Source organism: Phoca vitulina, unplaced genomic scaffold (assembly GCF_004348235.1).
Source record: "Phoca vitulina isolate PV1807 unplaced genomic scaffold, GSC_HSeal_1.0 scaffold9, whole genome shotgun sequence".
NCBI lineage: Eukaryota > Metazoa > Chordata > Mammalia > Carnivora > Phocidae > Phoca > Phoca vitulina.
In genome coordinates, this window is record NW_022589712.1 from 10,512,816 (window position 1) to 10,540,471 (window position 27,656).

Consider the following 27,656-nt stretch of genomic DNA (forward strand, 5'->3'; position numbering starts at 1 on the left):
TGATTTCCATTTATTTAATGTGTGCTCAGTTTGTCTTCAAACTATAACGTAAGCTCCTTGAGACAGGAATCATGTCTTTTACTCCTTTCATCCCTTCATTAGCATAACAAATATTAATAAAACTTTGTTATTTAATGGCCCTTAATCTGAGCATATGAATTAAAGGAAAAGATACTTATTATTTTTATTAACTAAAGGGAGACAATGAATCATGTGAAGGCAGGAGACAGGATTTTGAAATTTAAGAATCATCAGAGGTACTAGAGATCTCAACTCACTTTCTGGCTCAGAGGTTTAGATACATTTTGACTAAAAATATTATTGAAGAAGGCAACTGAATTTAGCCCAATCCTCAACGTGCTAGCTCTCAGGGCATGAAGACCTTGCTGCTTTATCTTGTAATCTCCTCCTTTGCTAAAATAAACTGAAAGACCGAACTAGACAAATATACATACCTACATGGTACATACATACAGACATACATACGTGCATGCAAGCATATACGGATCTCCCTGCATCACCCTCTGGTACTATGGTCTGTGATCATGCTAGGTCAGGCTAACTGCTCTGACATCACAGGACCTGCTACAAGAATCACAACTGAGTAGAGAAAGAAATTGATGTATTGAACATCACCACCAATTCACCCAGTGAAGGTCACACTGCAGAGCCTGGCGTTTTATGCTGAACAACCACCCTCTCTTTCTAACTAATGGCATCTCTGTGAGGCCAGGCAGCCTGACTACAGACCAGGAAGAGCACGGTCCCCAGAGTCTCTCAGGACTGTCACTCATTACTAATTCCAGTAACAGCTGTAACTGTGGCAGCCAGAGGGGCAGGAAGATGATTTTCCATTTAGATAATACGTACACATTGTTGTGAAAATAGAACTTATTTAAAAAATCCTGAAATTGTTTTTGGGAGTTTAGGCTTCTCACTTTCAGAAAAGAGTGCATGTAAAACCTGTGAATGTGTTTCTGAGTGCTCCTGGGGTCAAATGCCCTTCTCATTCTCGAATAAAGTGAAAACCAAGACCTGCATTTATAGACACTGAGAAGTGTGTGTGGAGAGACCACTAGGAGTAGCTCGTAAGTTACAGCCACACCTAGTGTATAAAAACCCTGGACAAACAGTCCAGCCTCTATTCAGCCATTCATTCTACTCCTAGACATTTGTAGTAAATTAGTGTGAGCACCAAATAATTAAATGTAAAGTAAAAAAAACAACATTCTGGATGAAAACAATTTCAAGGGTAAACACTGGTCATCAACGTGGCTACAGACACACAAAAGGTGCTGTGTCTACTCAGGGTCATGTGCTTCCTATGAAATGCCCTAAGGCTCCCAATCTGCAGCCCATTTAGAAATGGAAAGCACTCTGCAGCCAAAGCCTGACTTTTTAAAATGTCACCGGGGAATCAGCTGCACGAAGACAGTAAGTGCTTACATTATAGTGATTGTTTCTGTATGACGGACCGAATTCATAGACTCATGACAGCAAAGCGAACAGTAATTCTGCGTTACTATAGGACACCACTACTTACACGCCCAGGGCACTGCTCTCACGTACAATATATCAAGTAAGAATAAAAAAAGGCTGTAAGAAACCCATCTCATGAATTCATAAAATACTGCCACAATCCAAGCAGCACTATGCTTGTCTGGTGCAATTCTAAGACAGGTATCTCTTTACAGCAATGAGAACATTTATTATTAAATCCATCCTTTAAAGAAATAAACAAGAGCCTTTTCCTGGTAAAGACAGATTTGAGCAAACCACTTTAAGTTCCCCACGTGTTTTTACCCCCTATCTTTCCACCAATAGTTTCATAGTTACTAAGAAATAACTTCATCCTCCATATGCATAGGTAGAACGGAGCACAGTCATAGTAGCTGATGAATCAGAAAATATGTCTGAGAAATATAATACAGGATTCATTTGTGTCCATGGTCCATATAAAGAAGACAATTCAGAGCCCTCTGAACCAAATGAATTAAATAAATACCCTCAAAACCATAGATTTTTATAGGACATATGTTTCTCGTAAGTAAAACCTTTTAAACAAAATTTGGTAATTATTTTAAAAGAGAATATTGCCATGCATAGCAAACAAATGAACTTTATGGGAAGGCTTTAACATTAAAACGGAGTTTTTAAAGAAAGCCATTTCCCCCTTGTCTGTGTCTATAATGATGCAAACACAATGGAAAAAACTTTACAACTGGAAAAAACTATGCTGAGTTAGAATAAACCCCACCACTTTACAGCTATGTATTCATTCTCCAATGACCGTATATACAATATTGTACAAAATCTTGGTGCAACAAAATAAAAATGAAGCATCAATAAGTCACCTGAATTTCTACTGTTGACAACTTAAAACTCTCAGAAGTCTATACCATGATTTTTTTATTAAAAACTTTTAATTTTACACTTAAAGAAGTTACAAAATGAGTACAATGAGTTCCTATAAATCCTTTAGCCCACGTCCCCTGGTGTTCACATCTTATATAACCATAATACAATTATCTAGAAGCACTTAACATGGTACCACACTATTAGCTAAAGATCTTATTTGAATTTCACCATTGTTTTTCTTTCTTCCATTCTAGGATCTCATACTGCATTTAGTTATTTCTCCTTAGTCTCCTCCAGCCTATAAAAGACCCTCAGTCTTTCCTTATGTTTTATGAACTTGATGCTTTTGGAGAGTACTTACTCATGACATTGGTATGTTTCATTTCTGGTGCTGTTTACCTTGATAATTTGGTAAAAGTTAGGTGTCTACCAAATCTCTCCAATATAAAATTACTATTTTGTCCTTTGTAGTTGTGAGTATCTTAGGGAAGATATCGGAGACTATGCAAATCCTGTCCCTCTCAAACTTGCACGCACTAACTTTAGCATTCATTACAGAACCCTGTCTGTAATGTTTATTACAATACTGTTTGTAATGATGATCCTTTATTCCCTTCTTTCCTTCTGCATTTATTAATGGAAATCTATTGTGAGGAAGAACTAGCTCTTCTTCCCCATTTGTGTATGTATTTATAAGACTATTTATTTCTTTTTTTTATTTAAAATTTTTTTTTTTTTAAGATTTTATTTATTTGCGAGAGAGAGAATGAAAGACAGAGAGAATGAGAGGGAGGAGGGTCAGAGGGAGAAGCAGACTCCCTGCTGAGCAGGGAGCCCGATGTGGGACTTGATCCCGGGACTCCAGGATCATGACCTGAGCCGAAGGCAGTCACTTAACCAACTGAGCCACCCAGGCGCCCAAGACTATTTATTTTTATCCACAAAAACTCATTGTAGAAGACACACTACAGGATGACTTCCAGCAAGTCACATCATCGTGTAATCCCCACTTCTTGACTGAGGGCAGAACCCATGACTTGGCTTTAACCAAAGAATATAACAAAAGTAATGAAATATCACTCCTAAAATTACATTACATGGCAAAATTAAAGGCATATTACAGATATAATTAAAGTCCCTAATTGGCTGGCTTTGAGATAATCAAAAGGGTGACGATGCTGTGCAGACCCGACTTTCAAAGAGGACCCAGGCTTCTCTGACCAGACCCATGCTTCCAATGGCCTTAAAGAAGGAAGCTCCCATGATGCGAACTGAGCCCCATGGCAAGGACAGGCAGCCTCCAGAACTTGAGGGCCTCACTTCCACAACCGCAGGCAATTTTTCCAACAATCTGAATGAGATTGGAAGCAGATTCTTCCTCGTTGAGGCCCCAGATGAGAAGACAGACTATCTGACACTCCACAGCCTTAGGAGGCCCTGAACAGAGGACCAAACTAGGCTGTGCCTGGATGCCTGGCCATGGAAACTGTGAGATAGTTTTGTTAAAAGAACAAAAAACAAATACACTCATGATATTTATTTTATTCCGTGGGTTATAATCCAACATTGACATTATTTTGTTGCTCAAATTGTTCCAGCTTTGGCCATCAGAAGCTCCTTCAAATCCTTAGTTTTTGGAATCATAAGACACTGCAGGCTCATTCTGCAGTGTTCCTGACCTAGCCCTGTGATCAACCACTTCTCCTAGGAGTGCTGGTTCTTTATACTGGAAGACAATGTTCACAGACTGAGGTCTGGGCAGTAGGTCTGCTCATTATTTCTGGGGTGTTACTGCTTCTAGGCCCTCTCAGTGAACAGAAGTAGGAAATATGCCGATGTACACTAACCCATACATATATGCACATCTATACTTCGGTATTTGTGTGTATTAACGGTGAGCTTATGCAAATACCTCTGATTCCAATCCAGAATTGGAGGGTATATTTTAGCCTTCCTTCTTTCCTTATTATGACTTCTTTTTACAAGAATAAGAAACTCTGTTCTCATTATCTAAATCAATTTACTAATCTGTTCAATTCTATTATATACACAAGGTAATTTCAGAATTCCTAATCTACATCACTGTGAAGAACACAGAGCCATTTGTTAGGACTTCTTGCCATTTTGCATTCCCTTCACACCTTGATTGGCTTTAACTGTTTTGATATTCAGGGGGTATGTGAAATACTTCTATAGTTCCCGAAGTCACAGCGATACAAAAAGATACATGCCAAAGAGTCAGTCCCTCCTCAACCCTGCTGCCCTATTTCTATTTCTCCTTCTTTCCACTTCTTTCCCAGTTGCCCTTTACAAAAAACAATCTTTTTAGGTTTTGGTTTGTCTTTGCTACATATTTTTTTCATAAATGAAAGCATACCTGTGTATCCTCTTATATTATTTTTTTTTGAGAATTATTTTTTATTATGTTAATCACCATACATTACATCATTAGTTTTTGATGTAGTGTTCCATGATTCATTGTTTATGCATTAACACCCAGTGCTCCATGCAGAACCTGCCCTCTTTAATACCCATCACCAGGCTAACCCATCCTCCCACCCCCCTCCCCTCTAGAACCCTCAGTTTGTTTTTCAGAGTCCATTGTCTCTCATGGTTCGTCTCCCCCTCCAATTGCCCCCCCTTCATTCTTCCCCTCCTGCTATCTTTTTTTTTTTTCTTAACATATATTGCATTATTTGTTTCAGAGGTACAGATCTGAGATTCAACAGTCTTGCACAATTCACAGCGCTTACCAGAGCACATACCCTCCCCAGTGTCTATCACCCAGTCACCCCATCCCTCCCACCCCACCCCCCACTCCAGCAACCCTCAGTTTGTTTCCTGAGATTAAGAATTCCTCATATCAGTGAGGTCATATGATACATGTCTTTCTCTGATTGACTTATTTCGCTCAGCATAACACCCTCCAGTTCCATCCACGTCGTTGCAAATGGCAAGATTTCATTCCTTTTGATGGCTGCATAATATTCCATTGTATATATATACCACCTCTTCTTTATCCATTCATCTGTTGTTGGACATCTTGGCTCTTTCCACAGTTTGGCTATTGTGGACATTGCTGCTATAAACATCGGGGTGCATGTACCCCTTCGGATCCCTACATTTGTAATACCCAGTAGTGCAATTGCTGGATCGTAGGGTAGCTCTATTTTCAACTTTTTGAGGAACCTCCATACTGTTTTCCAGAGTGGTTGCACCAGCTTGCATTCCCACCAACAGTGTAGGAAGGTTCCCCTTTCTCCACATCCCTGGCAACATCTGTCGTTTCCTGACTTGTTAATTTTAGCCATTCTGACTGGTGTGAGGTGGTATCTCATTGAGGTTTTGATTTGGATTTCCCTGATGCCGAGTGATGTTGAGCACTTTTTCATGTGTCTGTTGGCCATTTGGATGTCTTCTTTGGAGAAATGTCTGTTCGTGTCTTCTGCCCATTTCTTGATTGGATCATTTGTTCTTTGGGTGTTGGGTTTGGTAAGTTCTTCATAGATTTTGAATACTAACCCTTTATCTGATATGTCATTTGCAAATATCTTCTCCCATTCTGTCAGTTGTCTTTTGGTTTTGTTGACTGTTTCTTTTGCTGTTCAAAAGCTTTTTATCTTGATGAAGTCCCAATAGTTCATTTTTGCCCTTGCTTCCCTTGCCTTTGGCCATGTTTCTAGGAAGAAGTTGCTGTGGCTGAGGTCGAAGAGGTTGTTGCCTGTGTTCTCCTTTAGGATTCTGATGGACTCCTGTCTCACATTGAGGTCTTTCAACCATTTGGAGTCTATTTTTGTGTGTGGTGTAAGGAAATGGTCCAGTTTCCTTCTTCTGCATGTGGCTGTCCAATTTTCCCAACACCATTTGTTGAAGAGACTGTCTTTTTTCCATTGGATATTCTTTCCTGCTTTGTCAAAGATTAGTTGACCATAGAGTTGAGGGTCCATTTCTGGGCTCTCTATTCTGTTCCATTGATCTATGTGTCTGTTTTTGTGCCAGTACCATACTGACTTGATGATTACAAATGTGTAATAGAGCTTGAAGTCCAGAATTGTGATGCTGCCAGCTTTGCTTTTCTTTTTCAACATTCCTCTGGCTATTCGGGGTCTTTTCTGGTTCCATACAAATTTTAGGATTATTTGTTCCATTTCTTTGAAAAAAGTGGATGGTATTTTGATGGGGATTGAACTGAATGTGTAGATTGGTCTAGGTAGCATTGACATCTTCACAATATTTGTTCTTCCAATCCATGAGCATGGAACGTTTTTCCATTTCTTTGTGTCTTCCTCCATTTCTTTCATGAGTATTTTATAGTTTTCTGAGTACAGATCCTTTGCGTCTTTGGTTAGATTTATTCCTAGGTATCTTATGGTTTTGGGTGCAGTTGTAAATGGGATCGACTCCTTAATTTCTCTTTCTTCTGTCTTGTTGTTGGTGTATAGGAATGCCACTGATTTCTGTGCATTGATTTTATATCCTGCCACTTTACTGAATTCCTGTATGAGTTCTAGCAGTTTTGGGGTGGAGTCTTTTGGGTTTTCCACATAAAGTGTCATATCATCTGCAAACAGTGAGAGTTTGACTTCTTCTTTGCCGATTTGGATGCCTTTTATTTCTTTTTGTTGTCTGATTGCTGTGGCTAGGACTTCTAATACTATGTTGAATAGCAGTGGTGATAGTGGACATCCCTGCCGCGTCCTGACCTTAGGGGGAAAGCTCTCAGTTTTTCCCCATTGAGAAGGATATTCACTGTGGGTTTTTCATAGATGGCTTTTATGATATTGAGGTATGTACCCTCTATGCCTATACTCTGAAGAGTTTTGATCAAGAAAGGATGATGTACTTTGTCAAATGCTTTTTCTGCATCTATTGAGAGGATCATATGATTCTTGTTCTTTCTTTTGTTAACGTATTGTATCATGTTGACTGATTTGCGGATGTTGAACCAACCTTGCAGCCCAGGGATAAATCCCACTTGGTTGTGGTGAATAATCCTTTTAATGTACTGTTGGATCCTATTGGCTAGTATTTTGGTGAGAATTTTTGCATCCATGTTCATCAAGGATATTGGTCTGTAATTCTCCTTTTTGATGGGATCTTTGTCTGGTTTGGGGATCAAGGTAATGGTGGCCTCATAAAATGAGTTTGGAAGTTTTCCTTCCATTTCTATTTTTTGGAACAGTTTCAGAAGAATAGGTATTAATTCTTCTTGAAATGTTTGGTAGAATTCCCCTGGGAAGCCATCTGGCCCTGGGCTTTTGTTTGTTGGGAGATTTTTGATGACTGCTTCAATTTCCTTAGTGGTTATAGGTCTGTTCAGGTTTTCTATTTCTTCCTGGTTCAGTTTTGGTAGTTGATACAGCTGTAGGAATGCATCCATTTCTTCCAGGTTATCTAATTTGCTGGCATAGAGTTGCTCATAATATGTTCTTAAAATTGTTTGTATTTCTTTGGTGTTGGTTGTGATCTCCTCTTTCATTCATGATTTTGTTGATTTGGGTCATTTCTCTTTTCTTTTTGATAAGTCTGGCCAGGGGTTTATCAATCTTGTTAATTCTTTCAAAGAACCAGCTCCTAGTTTCGTTGATCTGTTCTACTGTTCTTTTGGTTTCTATTTCATTGATTTCTGCTCTGATCTTTATTATTTCTCTTCTCCTGCTGGGTTTAGGCTTTATTTGCTGTTTTTTTTCTCTAGCTCCTTTAGGTGTAGGGTTAGGTTGTGTATTTGAGACCTTTCTTGTTTCTTGAGAAAGGCTTGTATTGCTATATACTTTCCTCTTAGGACTGCCTTTGCTGTATTCCCAAAGATTTTGAACAGTTGTGTTTTCATTTTCATTGGTTTCCATGAATTTTTTAAGTTCTTCTTTAATTTCCTGGTTGACCCATTCATTCTTTTGTATTCTCTTATATTATTTTACTCCCTACTTGAAGGGTAGCATATCCTAGACAGCTTTTGGCTTTGCTTTTCCACTTAACAACATACCCTGAAAAGTACGTTCTATAAGTTTATAACATTTTCATTTGAGGAACAGGTATATGGCATTCCTTTGTGTGAATATTCCATAGTTTATTCAACCACTTGCCTATATATGGGCATTTAGGTTGTTTCCAATCTCTTGTATATGTATTTCTGTATTGTCTGAGATCTACCTTTAGGGTAAATTCCTTGAAGTGGGATGGATGGGGCAAAAAAATATGTAAATTTCCCTTGTGAAGCTCTGAAACAATTTAAATTCTCATCAGTAATGTCTGAAGGGTCTGTCTCTCTGTAACCCCACTAACAAAGTATGCGGTCATTTAAAACATGTTTGTCAGTCTTATATATGAGAAACAGTATCTGAGATTTTTGAATTTGCCTTCCTGATTCTGAGTGGGTTTGACCACCTTTTCATTTTGAGAGATATAAAAATATCTCTTTTGGTTCATTGCTTGTTCAAGTCCTTCCCACATTAGTCTGGGTTTTTAGTACTTTTGCCTTGAAATTTTTAAGAATTCTTTATATATCAGGGATGTTAGCCCTTTTTCTATGGTGTAAGTTGTGACTGTTTTCTCCTACTTTGTCAATTGTCTTTGGATTTTATGATGTCTTCTGTAATGGAACCTTTTTTTTTTTTTTTAAACAAGGGCCAAATTTATCAACCTTTATTTTTATTGCCTCTGGATTTTGTGTCCTAGTTAGAAAGCTCTTCTCAGCACCAAGGTTAAAGAGGAATTCACCCCAGTTTTCTTCAAGTACATGCATGGTTTGCATGGTCTGATCTTAATCTACTGGGAGTTTATTTTTGAGTGTGATGAGATATAGATCAAATTTTATCTTTTGTGATCAGAGCTTTTAAGATTTACTCCTATAGCATTTTCTAATATCTAGTAAGGCTAGCTCCCTAACCCCTCAACCTACTTTTTCTTTTTCAGTGTTTTCTATCATATTTATTTTCTCTATATGAACTTTAGTATCATTTTGTCTATATAAAATAGCTTGTTAATATTTTTACTGGGATTACAATGATATTATAATTTAAGGAGAACGGATGACTATTGAGTTCTTCCTGTTCAAGAACAGAAGACATCTTTCATTTTTCATGTATTCTTTAGTTTCTTCCAAGTACATAAAAGTTTTGTGCATTTTATGTTAAATTTATTCCTGAGCATTTAATCTTCTTTGTTGCTATTACAAATGGGATTTTCTCTAATAGTATGTGTTTTAACTGTTTATTGCTTGTGTAGAGGAAGGCTATTGCTTTTCTCATTTTATTTTTTCATCATGATAAGGGTACTCTTTAATCCCCATTTCCAATTTCCTCCATACCCCTACCAACCCACCCTGCGGTACCTATCAGTTTATTCTCTGTAGTTAAGAATTCTTGAGGGCGCCTGGGTGGCCCAGTCAGTTAAGCAGCTGCCTTCGGCTCGGGTCATGATCCCAGGGTCCTAGGATCGAGCCCCACATTGGGCTCCTTGCTCGGCGGGGAACCTGCTTCTCCCTCTATCTCTGCTGCTCCCCCTGCTTGTGCTCTATCTCTCTCTGTCAAATAAATAAATAAAATCTTAAAAAAAAAAAAAAAAAAAAGAATCTCTTCCTTGACTCTTAGTTCTCTCTTTGGAATCTGTTTCTTAGTTCTCTCTTAGAAAAAAAGAGAGAACTTTTTTTCCCTTTGCTCATTTGTATCTTAAAGTCCACATATGAGTAAGATCATATGGTTTTGTCTTTCTCTGACTGACTTATTTCACTTAGCATTATACTCTCTAGCTCTATCCATGTTGTGCTAAATGGCAAGATTTCATTCTTTTTTTTTTTTTTTTTAATGGCTGAATACTATCCCATTGTATAATCTGTACCACATCTTCTTTATCCATTCATCTATTGATGGCCACTTGGGCTGCTTCCATATCTTGGCTACTGTAAATAATACTGCTATAATCATAGGTGTGCAGGTATCCCTTTGAATTAGTGTTTTTGTATTTTGGGAGTAAATACCCAATAGTGTGATTCTTTGATTGTAGGATAGCTCTATTTTTACTTTTTTGAGGAAGCTCCATATTGTTTTATAGTGACTGCACCAGTTTGCATTCCCACTAACAGTGCATGAGGATTCCTGTTTTTCCACATCCTCACCAATACCTGTTGTTTCTTGTGTGGTTGATTTTAGTCATTTTGATAGGTATGAGATAATATCTCATGGTAGTTTTGATTTGCATTTCCCTGATGATGAGTGATGTTGAGGATGTGTCTGTTGGCCATCTGGGTGTCTTCTTTGGAGAAATGTCTGTTCATGTATCTGCCCATTTTGGGTGTTGAGTTGTATCAACGCCTTGTATACTTCGGATACTAACCCTTTATCAGATATGTCATTTGCAAATATCTTCTCCCATTCAGTAAGTTGCCTTTCAGTTTTGTTGATTGTTTCCTTTGCTGCACAGAAAGTTTTTATTTTGATGTAGTCCCAGTAGTTTATTTTTGCTTTTATTTCCTTTGCCTGAGGAGACATATCTAGAAAAATGTTGCTAACGGCCGATAGAGAGATTACAGCCTGTGTTCTCTTTAAGGATTTTTATGGTTTTGGGTCTCACATTTAAGTCTTTAATCCATTTCGAGTTTATTTTTGTGGATGGTGTAAGAAAGTAGTCCAGTTTCATTCTTTCACATGTAGCTGTCAAGTTTTCCCAACACCATTTGTTGAAAATGTTTTTTCCCATTGTATATTCATTCCTCCTTTGCCAAAGATTAATTGACCATACAACTGTGGGTTTATTTCTGGGTTTTCTATTCTGTTTCATTGATCTATGTATCTATTTTTATGCCAATACCATACTGTCTTAATTACTACTGCTTTGTAATAGAACTTGAAATTTAGAATTGTGATACCTCCAGTTTTGTTTTTTTTTTTTTCAAGATTGCTTTGGCTATTCAACGTCTTTTGTGGTTCCATACAAATTTTAGGTTTGTTCTAGTTTTGTGAAAACTGTTGCTGGTACTTTGATAGGGATTGCATTAAATCTGTAGATTACTTTGGATAGTATAGATATTTTAACAATATTTGTTCTTCCAACCCACGAGCATGGAATGTCTTTCCATTTCTTTGTGTTGTCTTGAATTTCCTTGATCAGTGTTTTATAGTTTTTGGAGTACAGGTCTTTCACCACTTTCGTTAAGTTTATTCCTCGATATTTTATTGCTTTCAGTGCAACTGTAAATGGGATTGTTTTCTTAGTTTCACTTTTTGCTACTTTGTTATTAATGTATAGGAACGTAACAGATTTCTGTACATTGATTTTGTATCCTGTGACTTCACTTAATTCATTTATCAGTTCTAGTAGTTTTTCAGGGAAGCCTTCAGGGTTTTCTACATCTAGTTATCATGTCATCTGCAAATAGTGAAAGTGTTACTTCTTCCTTACCAATTTTGACGCCTTTTTTTTCTGTATGTTGTCTAACTGCTGTGGCTAGGACTTCCAGTATTACGCTGAATAAAAGTGGTGAGAGTGGACATTCTTGTCTTATTCCTGACCCTTGAGGAAAAGCTCTCAGTTTTTCCCCACTGAGTATGATGTTGGCTGTGGGTTTTTCAAATAAGGACTTTACTATGTTGAGGTATGTTCCCTCTAAATCTGTATCTATCGTAAGAGCTTTTATCATAAATGGATGTGGCACCTTGTTGAGAGTTTTTGTCATAAATGGATGTTGCACCTTGTTACATGCTTTTTCTGTGTCTATTAAAGTGAACATATGGCTCCTATCCTTTCTTATTGTTGTGACATATCACGTTGATTGTTTTGTGAGTACTGGACCACACTTGTATCCTGGGAATAAATCCCAGTTTGTTATGGTATATGATTTTTTAAATGTATTGTTAGGTTGGGTTCGCTAATATTTTGTTGAGGATTTCTCCATCTATATTCATGAGAGATATTGGCCTGTAGTTCTCTTTTGTTGTGGTGTCTTTATCTAGTTTTGATATCAGGGTGATCCTTCCTCTTGTACTTTTGGAATAGTTTAAGAAGAATTGGTATTAAGAAGAATGGGTAAGAATGGGTATTAAGAAGAATGGGTTCTTTAAATGTTTGGTAGAATTCGCCTGTGAAGCCACCTGGTCCTGGACTTTTATTTGTTGCAAGTTTTTGGATTACTGATTCAATTTCATTGCTGGTGATTGGTCTGTTCAGATTTTCTATTTCTTCCTGCTTTAGTTTTGGTAGGTTTTGTTTCTAGGAAAATTTCCTTTCTTTCTAAGTTGTCCAATTTGTTGGCATATAGGTTTTCATAATATTGTTACAATTGTTTGTATTTCTATGGCGTTGGCTGTTATTTCTCCTCTTTCATTAGTAATTTTGATTATTTGGGTACTTTCCTTTTTTTTTTTTTTTTTAATGAGTCTAGCTAGAGGTTTATCAATTTTGTTGATCTTTTCAAAGAACCAGCTCCTGGTTTCACTGATCTTTTTTAGTTTCTATGGCATTTATTTCTGTTCTAATCCTTATTATTTCCTTCATTTTGCTGGGTTTAGGTTTTGTTCATTCTTTTTTTTCCTAGCTCCTTTAGGTGTAACATTAGGTTGTTTATTTGAGACTTTTCTTGCTTCTTGGGGTAGGCCTGTGTTGCTATAAACTTCCTTCTTACAACCTCTTTTGCTGCATCCCAAAGATTTTGGATCACTGTGTTTTCATTTTCATTTGCATCCATGTAATTTTTATTTCTTCTTTGATTTCTTAGTTGACCCATTCATTGTTTAATAGCCTATTATTTAATCTCAATGTATTTGTGCTCTTCCCAGATTTTTTCTTATGGTTGATTTCTAGTTCCATAGAGCTGTGGTCAGAAAAGATACACAGTATGACTTCGATTTTTTTAATTTGTTGAGACTTGTTTTGTGGCCTAATATGTGGTCTATTCTGGAAAACATTCCGTGTGCATTTGAAAAGAATGTGTATTCGACTGTTTAAGGATGGAATGTTCTGAATATGTCTTTAAATCCATCTGGTCCAGTGTGTCATTCAAAGCCACTGTTTCCTTGTTGATTTTCTGGTTGGATAATCTGTCCATCAATACAAGTGGGGTGTTGAAGTCCCTTACTAGTATTGCATTACTATTATTTCTTTTATGTTTGTTATTAACTGTTTTACGTATTTGGGTGCTCCCATGTTGGGTGCATAAGTGTTTACAATTTCATATCCTCTTGTGGGCTATATTACTATATAATCCCTTTATTATTATATAGTGTCCTTCTTTGTCTGTTGTTACTATCTTTGTTTTGAGTTCTATTTTCTCTGATGTAAGTACCGCTATCCTGGCTTTCTTTTGGCATCCATTTGCATGATAAATGTGTCTCTATCCCCTCACTTTCAATGTACAGGTGCCTTTTGGTCTGAAATTTGTCTCTTGTAGGCAGCATATAGAGGGGTCTTGTTTTTTATTCACTCTGTCACCTTATGTCTTTTGATTGGAGCATTTAGTTCATTTACATTCAAAGTAATTATTGCTAGATATATATTTATTGCCACTTCGTTACTTGTTTTGTGGTTGTTTCTATAGATTTTCTCTGATCCTTTCTTCTGCTCTTTCATGGTTTCCTGGCTTTCTTTACTGATACCCTTGGATTCTTTTCTTTTTTGCTTATTGATTACTGGTTTTCAATTGTAGTTACATTAGGTTTGTATATAACATATTCTGCACACAGCAGTCTATATTACGTTGATGGTCACTTAAATTTGAACTCATCCTTTACTCCTCTTGCCCCATGTTTTAGGTATATGGTGTCATATTACAACCTTTTATTTTATGAATCCCTCAAATGATTTTTACAGAAATACTTATTTTTACTGCTTTTGTGTTTTTCACCTTTCATACTCTCACTTACAGACTTCCTTTCCATTCAAATAGTCCCCCTTAATATTTCTTGTAGGGCTGGTTTAGTGGTCATGAAGTCTTTTAGTTTTTGTCTGAGAAACTCTTTATCCATCCTATTCTGAATGATAGACTTGATGGATAGAGTATTCTTGACTGCAGATTTTTCCCTTTCAGCACTTTGAATATATCACGCCACTCTCGACTGGCTTGCAAAGTTTCTGCTGAAAAACCTGCTGATAGCCTTATGGGGTTTCTCTTAAATGCAACTGTCTTCCTTCCTCTGGCTGCTTTAAAATTTTTGTGTTTATTGCTGCTTTCTGACATTTTAATTACTATGAGCCTTGGTATGGACCTCCTTGGGTTGGATTTTTGGGGGATCTCTGTGCCTCCTGGATCTGGAGCTCTGCTTCCTTCCCTGGATTAGGGAAGTTTTCAACTATTATTTCTTCAAATGAATTTTCTGCCTCCTATCTCTCTCTTCTTGTGAGATCACTCTAATGCGGATGTTATTACACTTGATGGAGTCACTGAGTTCCCTAAGACTATTTTCAATTTGCATAATTTTCTCTCCTCTCCTCTGGTCAGTGTGGTTATTTTCCATTAGTCTGTCTTCCAGGTCGTTCATTAGATCCTGTTCTTCATCTGGCCTACTCTTTATTCCATCAAATGTTATTTTAAATTTCATTTATTGTATTCTTAATTTCGATGGGCTCTTTTTTATCTGTGTTAAGGGTCTCACTGATGTCCTCCACTTTTTTCTCCAGTCCAGTGAGTATCTTTATGAGGACTGCTTTAAATTTTCTATCAGGCATATTACTTCTATCCATTTTGCTTTGCTCTCTTGCTGTGGTTTGAGCCTCTTCTTTCATATGGAAGATGTTTCTCTGTCTCCCCATTTTGTCTTACTTTCTGTGTCTGTTTCTGTGTTAGGAAAGTCACCTACTTCTCTTGTTCTTAACGATATGAGCCTTTTGAAGACGAGGTCCTCTAGTGTCCTGCAGTGCCATGTCCCCTGTTCCCCAGGGCCTGGCACTTCAGGGAGTGTCTCCTATGTGTGTTGCCTGTGCTCTGCTGTTGAGCCTTGGCCTCTTTCTCCTTTAACCCAGTTGTCTGCAGAGGCTCTCTTTGCAAATTGTAGGCAGCAGGGTGTGCAGTGGTGTGTTTGCAAAACAACGCCTGCCCCTACTGGACCTGAGGTCCCATAAAATGTGCAGGTCAGGAGATGTGGTGTTGGCAGGGTTTGCACCAGTCTTCTGGGGGGAGGGACCCACAGCTAGGGGACTCAGGGAAGCCTAACTGGGAAGGGCAGATCCATGCAAATGCAGTAGGGCGGGGCCTGCTGCAAGTACGTTAGGTAAAAAGTGTCAGCGTTGGGCTGGTTACTGCAGGTGGCCACTGTTTATGCTGGGGGGCCAGGAAGAGAAATGGTGCCTGCCTGCTCCTTTGTTCCTGGAAAGGTCTCCCTGTGCTCCCTGTCTCCCTGGGCAGCACTCAGTGATAAGCAAATCACTCTGCCTCCCATCTATCCCCAGTGTTTTTCAAATTGCTGGTTCTATGCTGTACTATATCTTCATGGGCTGTCTGTCCTGCTGTCTCCTTAAAGGCGGGGACTCCACTTCCTAAAGCCCTCCAGCTCTCCCAGAGCTGAGCCAGCTGACTTAAAATTCCAGGCTTTAAGCCCAGCTGGTTTTCAGAACTCACAAAATTTAGCTCCTCTCTTTTTCAAAGGCAAATATTATGGAGATACATCCTCCCTGTTTGTGGGCTTCCCAATGCGCAAGCCTGTATTCTGCCCTTCTCCACACCACAGATGCCATCCGCATCGAGGAGGGCCATGGTCCCAGACCCTCTCTTCACTCTTGTACCTTCTTCAGTGTGGCCTCTTCCCTGCCTTCAGTTGTGGAGTCTGTTCTGCCAAACTTCGGATTGCTTCCTGGATTATTTATGCCGATATGGGTGGTATCTAGTTGTATCCCTGGGACAAGGCGAGCTTAGGGTCCTCCTACTCTGTCATCTTCCCAGCCAATTTTTTTTAATTGAAGTATAGTTGACACATAATGCTATACGCTATTGCTTCTTGTATGTTAATTTTATATCCTGCTCCAACACTGAATTCTTCTATAGTTTAATTTATCATTGATTCTTTAGGGTTTTCCAGGTTTACTATGACATCATCTGTAGACAATTTTATTTCTTCTACACCCATTTTTATGCCTGGGAGTTCTCTTGTCTAACTGTGCCGGCCGACACCTCCAGAATATTGTTGAGTGGTGGTGGAGACAAAGTGGAGACAGTGCCTTGCTTGCATTTTAGTGGAAATGTCGTTAATGATTTCCCACTACATAAGATACTGGTTTTTAAACTAAGGCATACATACTTTACCATGCTGAGAAAGTACCCCTCAATTTCTATTTCATTGAGTGTTCTTATCATGATTGGGTATTGAATTTTATTAAAGGAGATATTTTTTGGCCAATTTATTTCCACTGTATATAATACTAATGCAGTTGTTAATAATGAACCAACCTTGCATTCCTGGAATAAATTTCACTTAGTCTTGTTGCATTATTTTCTTAATGTACTGTTGAATTTTGTTTGCTAATACTTTCCTTGGAATTTTTACACTAGGATAGATTTGAGGGAAATTTTTCCAATTGAAAAGAGCTTTTAAGAACTGAATCATGATAATCATCAAAATAAACATTTTTAGTAACAAAACATTGGGATTTTAGTATATAACAGAATTGGGAGAAAAGAGGCTAGTACATGTGTGTCTTATAAATCAGCACATATCCAGCAATGTATAACTTACAGTGTTTAGACTGAGACATGAATATATTATAGCTTGGTGTAGTTCACAGAGTAAGATGGTGGGACAGTCAGTACTTACAAGTGCTAAGTTCTTACAGGTGACAGAGTCCTAGCACTCACCTAAATTCTTATTTTACCTGTTTACTGTTTGTCTCATCTCACTAAAATTCAAGTTCCAAGTATACAGAGAATTGTCTGTTTTGTTCCCCTCTATGTCTGGTGAACCAGACATATTGTAAGCATTCAATAAATATTTGTTGAATAAATAAAGGTTTGACAGATTACCCCAAGCCCAGACTAATAGTTAATTAAACCTTTAGTTATCAGTAATCGCATAGTTTTATTATTATAGATCAGGGATAAACAAACTTTTTCTGTAAATTGCCAGATAGTAAATATTTCAGGCTTTTGCAGGCCATATGTTCTCTGTTGCAACTATTCAACTCAGCTGTTGCAGTGCAAAAGCACCACAGATAATACATAAACAAAATAGCATAAATAAAACTTTATTTACAAAGACAGGTGGTGAGCTGGATTTGGCCCAAAGGTGGTAGTTTGCTAACTCCTGTTTTAAGTGACAGTACCAGTAAAAAAGAAACATTTCAGGGCCACTTACTCAAAAAGTCAATAAATATCAAATGGTATTTATTAACAATAGCGATGAGATATAAACCTGACACACTCCCCCATACTGAGCAAAGAGGACTACATAAATATATGTCAGGAACAGAATTTGGTTTATGTCGTTTTAAAATCAGATCTAGTGTAGGATGCACCAGCTTCCTCAGTACTTAATGCAAGCACAGTTCTAAGATTTAAATGGTAATTGCATTTAACAGGTAAACTGTTAGCTAAGTGATGATTTTTGCAGTTTTATTTTCTCAACTTTTTTGGCGAGACCAAAATAAACAAACAGATCAGAATTACTGGTGAGATGCAATCATGTAAGTTATACTCTATCACTGTTGTGTTGGGGGAGCAGAGAATAAACATGAGATGAACAGCATTTCCACATTAATCCTCTATTGAGGCTAAAACTTCCTGGGTTAATTCCTTTCTAAATGACTACAACATACGACTACAGAAATTCAATAAGAACAAAAACACTAACTCTGAACTACAACAGCCTCTGGCAAACACATCATTCATCCTTTTTCAAGTAATACTGTGCTATCTTAATATGCAATACTAATAGGCAAAGAAACACCCAGAAATTCCATTTTTCAAAAGTTGTAGTAGCCAGAGAAAAAGCAGATTTCCTCCATTTACACTATTGCAGCCAAAATAATAATAATGATAATAATCAACAAAACTAGAAAGGTTTTAGTTTTCTAAGATATGACAGTGATATAATTAATCAACATGGCAACACTGGAGTTTGAATGACAGATCTTACTTGATGTCAATTTTGCCAGGAATCCATTTTCTCCTTCCAGTTTTGCCTCATTAGCTGACTTTGGGCTAAAGTGGATAAAGGGAGAACAAAATCCAGAGTGCATGTTTATCTTACAAGTTCTGATGTAAACAGGAGACCCCTGTGCTGGAATGTAAACAATGAAGTAAAAAACCACTGAGCCCTTACTATGGAGAAGGCCATGTACTACATGAGATTCCTTCATTGGTCATCCAAGGGGATTGGCTTCTTAAAATTAACATGAAATGACATGTTAATCCATAGAAACCTGGGCAATTTTGCCATCCAATCTTCCTCAATAAGGACAGGTAAGGTACATGGGGAACCATGGGGTGTTTGATAGCAAAGACTTGGAGCCTATTCATAAATTCCTTGAAATTAACAAGGGTCAGAAAGGTTTATTGTTAGAAAAAAGTAGGGTCTGTGAATTCATATGAATTAAATTGCTAACTGGTTGCTGTGGAATTTTGAGAAGAAATAGGAAGTACTTCCGGTCACTTTACTAATAATCCTACTATGATCAAGTTCTTTCCCTGGAATGCTGTGACAAAATCACTATCTATTTCATTGTTTTTAACAATTAGGAATTGAGTTATTCCTCAAGAATTTTTGGAGGCAACACTAACTTTAGTGAGGAGTTAAAAAGTAAACCACATTGTAGAAATTATTCCTACTAATTACCAGTATGTCATGACCAAGATCGACTTTCATCTTGCACGTCCCTCTGTTATTCAATTCTGCTGCATCCAAAACTAAGATCTTGGGATGTTTTATTCTGACGTTATCCTCATACTTTCTTCATGTTATGGAAATCAGCTCTTTCCCAAATCTTTAAAGCAAAGTATGGGTTTTACCTGCCACAGCCTGACTTTATAACTCTTCTGGAGGATGTATTTCTTATATTCTGCCAATCCTGCTGGTAAGAGAACTGTAACTTCTTACTGTGGGCTGTATTCATAGAAGTTATTTAATTTCTGAAACACGAAGTACCAGCTAGGATCTTTTCTTCTGCCACGATAAATGACAAATATGATTTGGTTCAGAGAGGACACCAGTGGGTTGTGTAGTTGGACTCCCTATCTGTGGTAATCTTCGGACATCTTATCTAAGATAGTACCCAGACCAGTGTGTGTGGTAAGTTAGTGCAGCTCTGCAGTTTGAGCAGCAAGGATATCACTAGTCATTTTCTTTAGTGAACTTTAAATACCTGCATAAGGCTTAATGGCAACAGTGTGGGTGAAAATTGAGTTTTCAATAATCCATATATTCATCAAATGTCCTCGTCTTAAGCATTTATTTAAATGAGCTAGAAAATCCACAAATTACTTTGAGTGTGGTATCTTTCTGTCAGTGTCTTCTAGTTCATTTGCTTCAAGAAAGGAAACTTTAATATACTCCAAAGCAGGCATCTCAAAGACAGAATCTGCTCAGGTTCCAGCTTAGTGGATACAGTTAAGAGTTTATCTCAAGTGCCTGAGTGTGGACATACGGTACTTCATGTTATTTGGTGTTGCCTTGGGGTTTGGAGGATGGGAGAGCAGCTGTGAGCATGCTACCAACACAATTCTTCATCGTGACCCCATCTCAAATAAAAGCAGTATAAAACACAAAGTAACGCTCTCCCCTACCTGTGCCCTCCAGTGGGAACAAACCATAGCAACCTGGTCCCCCGGCAACTTTAAAGAGTTAGCCTGAGCCTGGGAAGACAAACTCTTCCATGTCCTATGGCTCAAATGTTCATTCAAAGTAGGGTTAAATTTTTCTAAATCCTTACCCGAGATAATGTCAACTGCTGATGTGCCCTTTGGTCCTAAAAATATAGATACATCAGCACAGCGGAGGGAATGAGGAAATTCCCAGGATGCCCCAAGCACGACAGAACCCTGAGAGGAGTCACACATTTTCATTCTAAACAAGCCATCAGTCACCATCAGCTGGATTAAGCTTTGCAGCTATTGGTCCTGCTGTAGCCTGAGGGTTTGGAGTCTCTTTCTTACCCTCACTGCTAGCGTCCTGGATAGAAGAGCCCCAAAGGCCTATCAGCTGACAAATCACGAACAAAACGCCAGTGTGGTGCACTCTGTGGAAGAACAGTACCTTCACAGGTGTGTGCTACGAATGCTTCAGAGTTCTGTTTGCTTTGATTACAGAGACCAACTTGGTATAATACATTATTACTCCATCTAGTCCCCTGGATTCAAACCAGAATTTTTCCAATTGCCTGCTTTTATTAATTAAATATACTAAAGTTACATCATGTCTCTCACAAGGAAGTCAGCTCAATAGTCTGATTATCTGAAACGCATTCCAGGCCTTTCTGGGTGGACACTTTCTACAGAGAACTTGAGATAAGACCTGAACAGGCTCTTGTAGGTTTGCAACAAGTCAAGCTAGGAAATACAAGGTAATACCAATTTCTAGACTTCACTGTTAGGTCACTACAAGCTTTGATTGAAGATAAACTAGAGTCCTAAAACATTTACATACAGGAGATTCTCAGCTTTAAAACAGAATGCTCTTAGCTTGGACTATTCCCAAGTGGCCTGGAAGGAGCGGGAAAGGTGGTTTCTGGTTTTACTGAAGCATGATTTTTCACTCCTGCTCTGTCGCCGCTGCTGGGCCTGAGCAACATGGCTCCACGTGGCCGGCCACGCTCCTCCCAGCCCTGTTCAGTTCAGATGGGCTGCACTCCCCCAGTTACTCCAGTGAAGTGACTAAACTGTGGTTCTAAACTGTGGTTGTGGAAAGAAGAAATGGTCAGTAAATAAACGACAAAACTTCAGGGAAAGTTTATCGACTCTAGCTCATTTCAGGTGTGAAGAAACAAATAGGAAATCGGTGACAGGACTAGAAATGTGATTTGGTTGAAAGCAGGAGCCACTTCCATCTTTGGGCATCTTGGTCATCTCAGGAGGTCTCCCTTACGGACATCAGAGACGTACTTCATGAAGTATACACACTACGGGACTGAAAATCTGCTCCTTGTCTATACTCAGCATTCTCATAGACACACCCTCTTGTCAATAGCTTTCAAGCTCAGGTATCCAGTCTGAAGGTCTGTGGGGTGCAGAAAACCCCCCTCGGGGTGGGGGAAGTGTATGTGCGCATGGATGGAACACAGCGTGGCCCAGGAGGTGTAGCCCCACGGCACTCCGTCGCCTATAAGGAACTAGTAGGTTCTGAACTTGACTCACGCACAATACCAGACAGAGAATGCAGAACAGCTACCAGCGAAATCTGCTCTAATCCCTGCTTTGATGTCAGGTAAGAGGCAGGGGAGGGGAAACCAGATCGAGCATGCAGTTTATCTCTCTCTCACTAGGCCAAATTAATAAAAACAAAACCTAATTTCCCCCCACTCTTACCCATTCTTATTCCTCCTCAATATTTTTCCTCTTTCTAAGATGCCTTTTTTGTTTGAGAAGCTTAATATTTGGGGGCCTTCTGAAGAAATGGGTATAGTGACAGATGAAAGACTTGTATTCATCGTATAATTCAGAATAAGGGAAAAATCGACTGCTGTGCATTTAAGATTCTAACAACCTTGCAATTTTGTATAGTCCTTTCCCCCACCCGTTCTTTTGAAGAAATCTGCTTTTATTCTGTTAATAACTAACCACAGTTGCAGCAGCATGGATCCGATTAGCAGTTCTTATGGTACAAAGGGGAGAGGAAAAAAAAGCTGTGAACAGGGTTGCCAATTTGTCCACCTGGGCCCCCAGGAGAAAGATTAGATGAGGCGCCTGCCTGCTCCCTTTTTTCCACTTGATCACTGCTCTGTGCTGCCTGATAGAGACCGGCCTTTTAAAAGCCAAGGCACTTTCTTTCCTTTGATAAAAGTTTCCTTTGCCTCCATCCTCTCTTGTCACCGATTTCTCATTCCCGGTCCCCACATGTCATAACAACTCTCAACCGCACACATGAGTAGCTGTGAAAAATGCCACACGCTGATGCTTACTCACTGGAATCACCTTGTATCCACCCCAGAAACCCGCACAGCAGTGCTCATGTACCTTGCGGGGATCAGCACCTTGCTTCCCAGACCCAGAGGGGCTCCATGTGGTCAGGCCTCAGGCCTTTCTATGCTGCTTGCAGACAGACAATAACACAGGAAAAGATATACAATTTGGCTATTAAATATTAGAATTTGAGGAAAATAGCACAGTTATCTATAAATTTGGGACCAACAGATAAAATACTGGTATTATAGGCAACATAGTTTCTTTTTAGATTTTTTTTTTTTTTTTGAGAGCAAGCGAGCCAGCCAGCATGAGTTGTGGGGAGGGGTAGAGGGGGAAGCAGACTCCCCGCTGAGCAGGGAGCTGGATACAGCGCTCGATCCCAGGACCCTGAGATCATGACCTGAGCCAAAGGCAGACGCTTAACTGACTGAGCCACCCAGGCGCCCCGGCTACATGGTTTCTTTTTTTTTTTTTAAAGATTTTATTTATTTATTTGACAGATAGATAGAGAGCACAAGTAGGCAGAGAGGCAGGCAGAGGGAGAGGGAGAAGCAGACTCCCTGCTGAGCAGGGAGCCCGACGCGGGGCTCGATCCCAGGACCCTGGGATCATGACCTGAGCCGAAGGCAGCCGTTTAACCGACTGAGCCACCCAGGCGCCCCAGGCTACATGGTTTCTGTATATTTTTTATAAAATTATTTTCTTTGAAAATAGGGCTAGTTATTAGTAATAGATATTTAAAATAATGAGATGATGAAAAAGTTGGATATTAGACAATTCCAGAATTCTGCTATCGTATTTAGATAGCACAATTTCTGTGCATGATGGACTAAAATCAGGCAGGGTCTGCATACGCAGAGGTCTGGTTTAGACTGACACACCTTATGACGACTATTTCAGGTGCTATTTTTAAAGGAAAAGGAAGTAAAATAATCTGTCACAGTGGAATCTCTTTCAGGAGAAACAGAAATAGAATGATCCCATAAACTGTGAAATACAAAGGCACAAAGATGGCTCCCAGCCCACAGGAGGAAAAGTCATATAAGTAATCAATTTTAAAACTTACTTTTCTTGAGTTCCTGTTTATTTTAAGCGAACTGGAAGCTCTTTAATTTGGTCAGCATTCACTGAGTGTGCTCTGACTTGCCAGGCATTATGCTTGGCACCAGGGATGAAAAGGAAGCAGGGATCCCTGCCCCCAACAGGCCCCTGGGCCAGCTGGACGACCATGGAAGGACAGCTGGACTCTCTTTCACATGGAGAGATCAGTAGGGCTTTGCAAAGGGAAAGACGCTGGAGTTGGATCTTCAAGAATAAGTAGGAGTTTACCAGGCTAGCGAGGGGCGGGATGGACATTCCAGGCAAAAGGAACTCAGCTCTAGGAGCAAAGAGCTGACATAAAATCACAACCAGTACTGAACTAGTTCCCTCTGTCTACTTCTTTATATATAATTTAAATTCAATTAGCCAACACATAGTACATCATTAGTTTCAGATGTAGAGTTCAGTGATTCATCAGTTGCATATAACACCCAGTGCTCATCACATCACATGCCCTCCTTCATGCCCGTCACCCAGCTACCCCATCCCTCCACCCACCTCCCCTCCAGCGACCCTCAGTTTGTTTCCCAGAGTTAAGAGTCTCTTGTGGTTTGTCTCCCTCTCTGAAGACTTCCCTTTCAGTTTTCCCTCCCTTCCCCTATGATCCTCTGCGCTGTTTCTTATATTCCACGTATGAGTGAAGCCATATGATAATTGTCTTTCTCTGATTGACTTATTTCACTCAGCACAATCCCCTCCAGTTCCATCCATGTTGATGTAAATGGTAAGTATTTGTCCTTTCTGATGGCTGAGTAATATTCCATCGTATATATATACATCTTCTTTATCCATTCATCTGTACAGAGGTTCCTCAAGAAGTTAAAAATAGAGCCACCCTACGACCCAGCAATTGCACTACTGGGTATTTACCCCAAAGATACAAATGTAGTGATCTGAAGGGGCACCTGCACCCCGATGTTTATAGCAACAATGTCCACAATAGCCAAACTGTGGAAAGAGCTGAGATGTCCCTCTGACTACTTCTAATAAAAGGCACTGATGCCACATTAAAAAAACAAACACCTATACACTTAGGTTCAGCTCTCAAAAAATGTAGGTTTTTGTCTTTTTTTCAAGTAGAATTTAAATGATACGATTCTTGGATTTTGTGTGAAATAGACTTAAAGGAACAATTGTGAAACTAGGAATTCTATTAATATCTGAGTTAGGCCTGAGAATATAGCAGTTATTTTATCACAAGAATTTTCTTCCTGTGACATTATAATTTCAACTGAATCACAACCTATTTATAGAAAGGTCAAAAAAATTACAATATGCTGCCCTAAAGAAACGAGCTATTTATCCATAAAATTTCCTATGACCAAAACATACACAGATCCAACTCCCTCCAAAACATGCCCTCGGGACACTTCGAGGGAAGTGCTAAGCTGTCCTGGATGCAGTTGGGTCTCTCCACATTCTAGAAACACTTTCTTGCGGGGCTTCCAGAACACCACACTCTCCCTGGTTTTCCACTTACAGCCACTGGCTGTTCCTTTCCCTGTTCTCTACATTTCTCAGCGCCCTAGGGTTCAGTCCTCAGAATTCTTCTCTCAGTATTTCTCAACCTTGGCTGCACATAAGAATCACCTGGAGAGCTTTTTAAAAAGTCCTGGTGGAGGACTGCAGACAGCCCGGGTGACTTGGCGGCTCTGGGGCTGGGCCTCGCACCCATCCTCTCTCGGGGTGTTCTGTCAGCCAGGGTTGGGAACCACTGGCCTTTACTCAATCCCCAGGTCAGCAGGTCCCAGACCAGCAGCTTCAGCACCAACTAGGAACTTGTTGGAAATGCAAATTTTCAGCTCTACCCCAAACCTACCGAATCAGAACCGGGGTGTGGGGCCCAGTCACCTGCCTTCCCAAGCCCTCGAGGTGGTTATGATGCAGGCTAGGTGCCCTAGGTAACGTCATCTAGAACTCTGATGACTCACAAACTTACTTCTGCAGCTGAGATCTCTGCTCAGAATCCAGATTCTTCTTAGAACCAGCTGCCTATTCAAAATCTCCCTTTGGAAGCCTAATAAACATCTCAAATGTAACATGTTCAAAACCAAACTCTTGATTCCCCCTTAAAAACTAATTTCTCCTTTGTCTTCCACTGTAGAGAATCCAATCTTAGGGCCCAAAACCCTTCCGTCCCCTTCTGCTACTCACACATCCAGACATGACCAACTTCCCCTAGGCTACTGAAGTAGCCTCCTAGCCCGTCTCCCCATTTCCACCCTCGCCCCCTACGGTCCACTCAGCAGCCAGAAGGATCCTTTTAAAGCCTATATTGGATTGTGCCATTCTCTGCCTTCTCTACCTGCCACATGTCTTCCAATCAGACTTAAAGTAAGCTCCTAAATCCTAATCATAACCTACAAGCCCTTTATAAGCAGGCTCTTGGTTACTCTCTAATCTAACTGCCTACCCATTCTGTCTCCATCTCCGCCTCTTTGACTGTGCTCCAGCCCCAGTGACTTCCCTGTGTCTCCCCTGCCCAGCACGCCAAAAACACCACTGATTCAGGGCCTGTGTGCTTGCTCACTGCTCCGCGTGGATACCTCTCTCCCAGACATTCACACGGCTTGCTTTTGCCCTTTGATCACTGAGTTCTCAGTGCGAATATGAATTTCTAAGAGACACCTTCCCCTAGGGATGCCTGGGTGGCTCAGTCGTTAAGTGTCTGCCTCTGGCTCAGGTCATGATCCCAGGGTCCTGGGATCGAGTCCCACATGGGGTTCCTTGCTCAGCCGGGAGCCTGCTTCTCCCTCTGCCTGCCGCTCCCCCCCATGCTTGTGATAAATAAAATCTTAAAAAAGAAAAAATATGAGACACCTTCCCCAATCACTGCTATCTAAAAGAAACAACCCGATTTTCCCCCAACAATACCTGGCAATAAATTATATACTTATTTGCTCATTTCCCAGCTTTCCCACTAGAATTTAAGTTTCATGAGGACAGGGCCCTTCATCATTCATGTTCAGTGCATTTTCCCCAGTTCTTAAAAACATGCCCGCAGCAGAAGATGTATTCATCACTCGGCTGAATTAATGAATGAAAGAGAACGATAAACAAGGACGGAAGGAAAATGAGCCACTGGGCCAGCTGGCCTTCCTCAGGAAATCACCTGATTTATCCAACAGCAAAAGTACAACATGCTACTTTTCAAAAAGCCACCCAATGAATTAATACATTTGGCATCCTCAGCAAGGTCACATTCTTGGCATTCGGCTATATGCATTTAATGTAGTTTGCAAGTACAAACTCCTGTGTCACTTTCTGTTTGGAAGGGAGAATATCAACATTAACAATCCCTGGTTATATCATTTATAAACATGCAGATGTGAATTATTAAAGATTAATGCATTTTAGGATTGGTGTCGGCATTCCGTTTGTCTCATGCCGAAACCAATTCTGTTCTTCATTAGTCAATGACAACCCATATCACCCTGTTATGGAAGAGAAATCAAAGGTGCAAGGGTGTGAGCTGAGAGTAAGTGATGAAACTGATTAGTAAGAGACTTAACGGGCTATAATCAATCAACACATCATCATAATCCTGGCTCCAGGGTTATTGGAACATAGAGAAATAAACATAACACCCGCTGTAAAACGGTTTTGTTCTCTTCACAACTGGTATCTATTCCCTCTAGAAAATATGGTAACATAGATCAGAAGTTTGTGAAATCAGCTTTAGGGACATCCTGACCATACGTACTACTCATTTTATCACCGTTTTCCAAAATGCATAGTCGAATGATTTGTGAAACTTTTACTTCCAGGCTAAGATTAGTTCACAAAAGCTTTGGTACCCTCCGTTCCAATTCCTCGCTCCCCGTGAAGGCAGCGAACAGTGCAGGTCAATGCCAACGGCATTTCGACAGTCGCAGGGCACTGCTGATTCAAGGAGCAGCAATCCTCAGTTAAACACAAGTTTAGAGGGCTGACGGTCTGCTCGGCTCAAGAACTGAAATCAAACAGTCAACAAGGAGATTGAAGTGCTTCTTCCGTGAACAGTGTAAAAAAATAACGGAGAAGTGGGCGTGGGCTGCTGGATCAGCCACGTACACACATTAGTCACCGCAATTCTCACCGAGTGGGAAGGAGATACCAAGTATTTCCCTGGTGACACAGGTTTTTCTATGTTTTCATATGCAGAAGACCCAAGAAAGGGAATGGAAAC

The 27,656-nt window shown here is 39.6% G+C and overlaps 1 protein-coding gene across 6 annotated transcripts in view; it reads right to left on the reverse strand.

Annotated features, from left to right (window-relative positions):
* The window catches only part of ARID1B (AT-rich interaction domain 1B), a 440,882-nt gene that overhangs the window by 97,645 nt on the left and 315,581 nt on the right, over window positions 1–27,656 (reverse strand). The gene's annotated exons all lie outside the window — the stretch shown is intronic.